Here is an 8,391-nt window from a genome sequence, read left to right as displayed (position 1 = left end):
CTAATACGAGCGTACTCGAGAAAATTTCACCGCGGGTGTGCCCCGAAACGTGTGGCATGTTGAGCGTGCCACAAGTCTACGTCGCTCTCAAACCCGCCGAGGTCGTAGAATTTGCGACCCTACTCACGAAATTCCCACCGAGGATACGGCCGCAAACGTACCGCACCTTGGGTAGGCCACGAGTTTGTGCAACACTACGCTGACGGCACAGCACCGAGGTCGTGCGCGCACGCACGGGAAAATTCCGCCGCGGTTTCTGCCGAAAACGTGAGGCACCACGACTCTCCGCAAGTTCGCGTCGACTGCGAAAGACCGAAGTCGTGAACGACGTGTCCGCTACTCGCCGCCGACACGCTGGACACCAAACGTACAACGACTCGACGGCGTCGTAGAGGCCCACGACGCGGTTTTCCTTAACGACGTCTCGGCGTGGCACCGACAGGTTAGAACGGCCGACCAACGTTCCCTGTCCGCCGTTCGGCTCAGTCGAAGGGCTCGGCGACTTCGGCAACGCTGCGAAGCCGCACGGTGACGCACGCCATGTCCCCATTTTTTTTTTCTTTCTGCGTCTGCCGGGGTGCCCCTATAATAGCAGCGATAAGCACCCAGACCGCCGTGGGTCGCTCGCCCCGGCTGACGTGGTTTTTCGTACTCCTGCGGCGGTCGCCGTCAAGCACGTCCAAATACGCTACTTTCGTGGGCGCATTCACGCTCTTTCGCTTCGCCGGAGTGCCAGCACTCACTCTGCCAAAAACGGCGAACATCCGAGCGGCGGTTCCCACTTTTGCGTCGGCGTCGCAAACCCCGCCCCGGCAGACGAGGTTTGCCGTACTCGTGCGACGGTGGCCGGCGGGCACGTCGAAAGACGCCGATATCGTGCGCGAATTGGCGCACCTTGGCTTCACCGGAGTGCCGCCACTGACTCCTCCAAAAACGGCGAAGATCCGAGCGGCGCTTCCCACTTTCGCATCGGCGTCCCGAACTCCGCCCCGGCTGACGCGGTTTACCGTACTCGTGCGACGGTCGCCGGCGAGCACGTGGAAAGACGCCGATATCGTGCCCGAATCGGCTCCGTTCGGCTTCGCCGGAGTGCCAGCACTGGCTCGGCGAAAGACGACGAACATCCGAGCGACGGTTCTCACTATTGCGTACGCGTCGCAAACCCCGCCCCGGCAGACGCACTTTGCCGTACTCGTGCGACGGTCGCCGGCGAGCACGTAGAAAGACGCCGATATCGTGCCGGAATCGGCCCCGTTTGGCTTCGCCGGAGTGCCAGCACTCACTCGGCCACAAACGGCGAACATCCGAGCGGCGGTTCCCACTTAGCCGTCGGCGTCCCGAACTCCGCCCCGGCAGACGCGGTTGCCGAGCTCGTGCGACTAGCGACCGCGAAGCCGTCTCGCGACGCCGCTTTCGTGCGCGGCTCCCACTGCGACCTGGGTCACCCGAGGTCGACGAGCAAAAAAGAATGTCGAAAAAAATTTTTTTTTTTTTTTGCGTCTGCCGGGGTGCCCCTATAATAGCAGCGATAAGCACCCAGACCGCCATGGGTCGCTCGCCCCGGCTGACGTGGTTTTTCGTTTTCCTGCGGTGGTCGTCGTCAAGCACGTCCAAACACGCCACTTTCGTGGGCGCATTCGCGCTCTTTCGCTTCGCCGGAGTGCCAGCACTCACTCTGCCAAAAACGGCGAACATCCGAGCGGCGGTTCCCACTTTTGCGTCGGCGTCGCAAACCCCGCCCCGGCAGACGAGGTTTGCCGTACTCGTGCGACGGTGGCCGGCGGGCACGTCGAAAGACGCCGATATCGTGCGCGAATTGGCGCACCTTGGCTTCACCGGAGTGCCGCCACTGACTCCTCCAAAAACGGCGAAGATCCGAGCGGCGCTTCCCACTTTCGCATCGGCGTCCCGAACTCCGCCCCGGCTGACGCGGTTTACCGTACTCGTGCGACGGTCGCCGGCGAGCACGTGGAAAGACGCCGATATCGTGCCCGAATCGGCTCCGTTCGGCTTCGCCGGATTGCCAGCACTGGCTCGGCGAAAGACGACGAACATCCGAGCGACGGTTCTCACTATTGCGTACGCGTCGCAAACCCCGCCCCGGCAGACGCACTTTGCCGTACTCGTGCGACGGTCGCCGGCGAGCACGTAGAAAGACGCCGATATCGTGCCGGAATCGGCCCCGTTTGGCTTCGCCGGAGTGCCAGCACTCACTCGGCCACAAACGGCGAACATCCGAGCGGCGGTTCCCACTTAGCCGTCGGCGTCCCGAACTCCGCCCCGGCAGACGCGGTTGCCGAGCTCGTGCGACTAGCGACCGCGAAGCCGTCTCGCGACGCCGCTTTCGTGCGCGGCTCCCACTGCGACCTGGGTCACCCGAGGTCGACGAGCAAAAAAGAATGTCGAAAAAAATTTTTTTTTTTTTTTTGCGTCTGCCGGGGTGCCCCTATAATAGCAGCGATAAGCACCCAGACCGCCATGGGTCGCTCGCCCCGGCTGACGTGGTTTTTCGTTTTCCTGCGGTGGTCGTCGTCAAGCACGTCCAAACACGCCACTTTCGTGGGCGCATTCGCGCTCTTTCGCTTCGCCGGAGTGCCAGCACTCACTCTGCCAAAAACGGCGAACATCCTAGTGGCGGTTCCCACTTTTGCGTCGGCGTCGCCAACCCCGCCCCGGCATACGCGGTTTGCCGTACTCGTGCGGCGGTGGCCGGCGGGCACGTCGAAAGACACCGATATCGTGCGCGAGTCGATGCTTCTTGGTCTCGCAGGAGGGCCGCCACTCACTCCTGCAAAAACGGCGAAGATCCGAGCGGCGCTTCCCACTTTTTCGTCGGCGTCGCAAACCTCGCCCCGGCAGACGCGCTTTGCCGTACTCGTGCGACGGTCGCCGGCGAGCACGTCGAAATACGCCGATATCGTGCCCGAATCGGCCCCGTTTCGCTTCGCCGGAGTGCCAGCACTCGCTCGGCCAAAGACGACGAACATCCGAGCGACGGTTCCCACTATTGCGTACGCGTCGCGAACCCCGCCCCGGCAGACGCGGTTTGCCGTACTCGTGCGGCGGTGGCCGGCGGGCACGTCGAAAGACGCCGATATCGTGCACGAATTGGCGCTCCTTGGCTTCACCGGAGTGCCAGCACTCACTCGGCCAAAAACGGCGAACATCCGAGCAGCGGTACCCACTTAGCCGTCGGCATCCCGAACTCCGCGCCGGCTGACGCGGTTGCCGAGCTCGTGCGACTAGCGACCGCGAACGCGTCTCGCGACGCCGCTTTCGTGCGCGGCTCCCATTGCGACCTGGGTTACCCGAGCTCGACCAGCAAAAAAGAAGGTCGAAAATTTTTTTTTTTTTTTCTGCGTCTGCCGGGGTGCCCCTATAATAGCAGCGATAAGCACCCAGACCGCCGTGTGTCGCTCGCCCCGGCTGACGTGGTTTTTCGTACTCCTGCAGCGGTCGCCGTCACGCACGTCCAAATACGCCACTTTCGTGGGCGCATTCGCGCTCTTTCGCGTCGCCGGAGTGCCAGCACTCACTCTGCCAAAAACGGCCAACATCCGAGCGGCGGTTCCCACTTTTGCGTCGGCGTCGTAAACCCCGCCCCGGCAGACGCGGTTTGCCCTACTCGTGCGACGGTCGCCGGCGAGCGCGTCGAAAGACGCCGATATCGTGCGCTAATTGGCGCTCCTTGGCTTCTCCGGAGTGCCGCCACTCACTCCTCCAAAAACGGCGAAGATCCGAGCGGCGTTCTCCACTTTCGCATCGGCGTCCCGAACTCCGCCCGGGCTGACGCGGTTTACCGTACTCGTGCGACGGTCGCCGGCGGGCACGTCGAAAGACGCCGATATCGTGCCGTAATCGGCCCCGTTTGGCTTCGCCCGTGTGCCAGCACTCACTCGGCCAAAAACGGCGAACATCCGAGCAGCGTTTCCCACTTTCGCATCGGCGTCCCGAAGCCCGCCCCGGCAGACGCGGTTTGCCCTACTCGAGCGACGGTCGCCGGCGATCACGTCGAAAGGCGCCGAATTCGTGCACGAATCGATGCTTCTTGGTCTCGCAGGAGGGCCGCCACTCACTCCTGCAAAAACGGCGAAGATCCGAGTTGCGCTTCCCACTTTTTCGTCGGCGTCCCGAACTACGCCCCGGCTGACGCGGTTTACCGTACTCGTGCGACGGTCGCCGGCGGGCACTTCAAAATACGCCGATTTCGTGGGCGCATTCACGCTGTTTCGCTTCCCCGGAGTGCCAACACTCACTCTGCCGAAAGCGGCGATCATCCGAGCGGCGGTTCCCACTTTTGCGTCGGCTTCGCAAACGGCGCCCCGGCAGACGCGCTCGTGCGACGTACTCGTGCGACGGTCGCCGGCGAGCACGTCGAAAGACGCCGATATCGTGCTCGAATCGACCCCGTTTCGCTTCGCCGGAGTGCTGCCAGTCACGGCGCAGAAAACGGCGAACAAGTGTTTTTTTTTTTTTTTCCTAGAATTTGTGTTATAGAAGGCACATTTGATATCGGACGATAATTTTCAACTTTATCACGCGCACCGATTTTCGTGTAGAGGTTTGCAAGTTTATGGGAATTTCTCCACTTGGAATAATGCGATTTAGTAGTACTACGAGAACTTCATGGATGTACTCAAGGGTACGGGGCAAGTCAGTTACGTCAACACCTGCAGATTTTTTACACTTCAAACTGAAAATTGTTGGTTGTGAGTCCTCGTGTGATATTAAAGGCCGATTCGCTAACACATAGAACAAAGAAAGAAAGGAAGAAAAAACGCCCGCGCTCGCTCAAGAAACCTGGGTTCGCAACAAGTGGCAACAACAAGCAACCGAGCGAGTGCGCCAAAACCCGTGGCGGCCGAACAAACGCGAAGTCCCAACCGCGTCAGCCGGGGCGGCACGGGACAGGAAAAATCACTTCAGCCGGGGCGGCGGGGCACCGAATAAACCTCGTCACCTCGTCGCAGGATAAAAGAGGAAACAAAAAGTCTAAACAGCGTCTGCTGGAGCGAATGCGTAATAAAACAACAACAACAACAAAAAAAAAAACACCCGCGCTCAAGAAGTCTGCAATCACCACAAAAGGCGACTGTGACCGAGCAGCGTCAGCCGGGGCCGTGCGGAAACGGAAAAACCGCGACTACCGGGGCGTCGAGGCACCGAAAAATCCACTTCAGCCGCGGCGAAAAAAAAAAACAAAAAGAAAGACGGAGGGGGGGGGGGGGAACCACGTCTGCCGGGGCGAAGGAAAAAAAAAAAACGCGTCTGCCGGGGCGAGCCCGGGTGCGGCACCACCGGGAAAACTGTGGCAAACAGACATGGCGATCGAGTGAGTGGGCCGCCAGCCAGGCTCAGCCAAAAAGTGCAAAGTCCGAACTGCGTCAGCCGGGGCGGCAAAAACCACGTCAGCCGGGGCGGCGCAAAAAACCGCGTCTGCCGGGGCGGCACGAAACCGCGTCAGCCGGGGCGGCGCGAAAACTGCGTCAGCCGGGGCGAAAGAAAAAAAAAAAAAAAACGCGTCTGCCGGGGCGAGCCCGGGTGCGGCACCACCGGGAAAACTGTGGCAAACAGACATGGCGATCGAGTGAGTGGGCCGCCAGCCAGGCACAGCCGAAAAGTGCAAAGTCCGAACCGTGTCAGCCGGGGCGGCAAAAAACCGCGTCAGCCGGGGCGGCGCAAAAAACCGCGTCTGCCGGGGCGGCACGAAACCGCGTCAGCCGGGGCGGCGCGAAAACTGCGTCAGCCGGGGCGAGCCCGGGTGCGGCACCACCGGGAAAACTGTGGCAAACAGACATGGCGATCGAGTGAGTGGGCCGCCAGCCAGGCTCAGCCAAAAAGTGCCAAGTCCGAACTGCGTCAGCCGGGGCGGCAAAAAACCGCGTCAGCCGGGGCGGCGCAAAAAACCGCGTCTGCCGGGGCGGCGCGAAAACCGCGTCTGCCGGGGCGGCGCGAAAACTGCGTCAGCCGGGGCGAAAGAAAAAAAAAAACGCGTCTGCCGGGGCGAGCCCGGGTGCGGCACCACCGGGAAAACTGTGGCAAACAGACATGGCGATCGAGTGAGTGGGCCGCCAGCAAGGCTCAGCCAAAAAGTGCTAAGTCCGAACTGCGTCAGCTGGGGCGGCAAAAAACCGCGTCTGCCGGGGCGGCACGAAACCGCGTCAGCCGGGGCGGCGCGAAAACCGCGTCTGCCGGGGCGGCACGAAACCGCGTCAGCCGGGGCGGCGCGAAAACTGCGTCAGCCGGGGCGAGCCCGGGTGCGGCACCACCGGGAAAACTGTGGCAAACAGACATGGCGATCGAGTGAGTGGGCCGCCAGCCAGGCACAGCCGAAAAGTGCTAAGTCCGAACTGCGTCAGCCGGGGCGGCAAAAACCGCGTCAGCCGGGGCGGCGCGAAAACCGCGTCTGCCGGGGCGGCACGAAACCGCGTCAGCCGGGGCGGCGCGAAAACTGCGTCAGCCGGGGCGAGCCCGGGTGCGGCACCACCGGGAAAACTGTGGCTAACAGACATGGCGATCGAGTGAGTGGGCCACCAGCCAGGCTCAGCCAAAAAGTGCTAAGTCCGAACTGCGTCAGCCGGGGCGGCAAAAACCGCGTCAGCCGGGGCGGCGCAAAAAACCGCGTCTGCCGGGGCGGCACGAAACCGCGTCAGCCGGGGCGGCGCGAAAACTGCGTCAGCCGGGGCGAAAGAAAAAAAAAAAACGCGTCTGCCGGGGCGAGCCCGGGTGCGGCACCACCGGGAAAACTGTGGCAAACAGACATGGCGATCGAGTGAGTGGGCCGCCAGCCAGGCACAGCCGAAAAGTGCCAAGTCCGAACTGCGTCAGCCGGGGCGGCAAAAAACCGCGTCAGCCGGGGCGGCGCAAAAAACCGCGTCTGCCGGGGCGGCACGAAACCGCGTCAGCCGGGGCGGCGCGAAAACTGCGTCAGCCGGGGCGAGCCCGGGTGCGGCACCACCGGGAAAACTGTGGCAAACAGACATGGCGATCGAGTGAGTGGGCCGCCAGCCAGGCTCAGCCAAAAAGTGCCAAGTCCGAACTGCGTCAGCCGGGGCGGCGCAAAAAACCGCGTCTGCCGGGGCGGCGCGAAAACTGCGTCAGCCGGGGCGAAAGAAAAAAAAAACGCGTCTGCCGGGGCGAGCCCGGGTGCGGCACCACCGGGAAAACTGTGGCAAACAGACATGGCGATCGAGTGAGTGGGCCGCCAGCAAGGCTCAGCCAAAAAGTGCCAAGTCCGAACTGCGTCAGCCGGGGCGGCAAAAAACCGCGTCTGCCGGGGCGGCACGAAACCGCGTCAGCCGGGGCGGCGCGAAAACCGCGTCTGCCGGGGCGGCACGAAACCGCGTCAGCCGGGGCGAGCCCGGGTGCGGCACCACCGGGAAAACTGTGGCAAACAGACATGGCGATCGAGTGAGTGGGCCGCCAGCCAGGCACAGCCGAAAAGTGCTAAGTCCGAACTGCGTCAGCCGGGGCGGCAAAAACCGCGTCAGCCGGGGCGGCGCAAAAACCGCGTCTGCCGGGGCGAATGCAAAAAAAACAAAGAAAAAAGCCCGCGCTTAATCAAAAGAAAACAAAGAAAAAAGCTTGCGCTTAATCAAAAGAAAACAAACAAAAAAAGTTCGCGCTTAAGCCTGGCGGTGGAACCACCGGGGCAAACAGACCTGGCGATCGAGTGAGTGGGCCGCCAGCCGGGGTGAGCCAAAAAGTGCAAAGTCGGAACCGCGTCAGCCGGGGCGGCGCGAAAACCGCGTCAGCCGGGGCGGCGCAAAAACTGCGTCAGCCGGGGCGGCACGGAAAAACGAAAACCGCGTCAGCCGGGGCGGCACGGAAAAACGAAAACCACGTCAGCCGGGGCGACATCAAAATGAGGAAAAAAAAAAAAACTGCCTTAGGACACCTGCGTACACTTTCATGCGTTTGGGCATATCTCTCTGTAACACGCGCGCCCCTCGTTACGCGCGGCACTCTGTTTTCTCCGACACCCATATTTCGGCGGCATGTGGCACGCGCGCCCGTCCCTACGCACGGCACACCGCAGTGCTTTCTCGATATTTTTCTTTTCCTCCAACACCGTCATCTATAGGCTTTTAGTGACCTGTTGCTCGTGGCAAAAGTTCGCTAGCTCTGACACCTCTTGCATGCGCACCGTTTTTGCGCACGGTGCTATGCCGCAAAGCACGGCAGTCGCATGCGTTTCTCTCAGGCACCTCTTTTTTGACACAACGCTGTGGTGCTTAGAAACACACCCGCCGCTTTTGCGCACAGAACTCCACCGTACAGCACGGTAGTCACGTTTGTTCCACACGAACAGCAGTGTGCATCGTGCTACGACACTTTGAAAGCTTTTTCTTCCGAGTCTCGACCGCGCTGTTCCTTTCGTACTTGGCGCGG

Source organism: Rhipicephalus microplus, unplaced genomic scaffold, assembly GCF_043290135.1.
Source record: "Rhipicephalus microplus isolate Deutch F79 unplaced genomic scaffold, USDA_Rmic scaffold_199, whole genome shotgun sequence".
In the NCBI taxonomy this organism is placed as follows: domain Eukaryota; kingdom Metazoa; phylum Arthropoda; class Arachnida; order Ixodida; family Ixodidae; genus Rhipicephalus; species Rhipicephalus microplus.
This window is presented reverse-complemented; position numbering follows the sequence as displayed.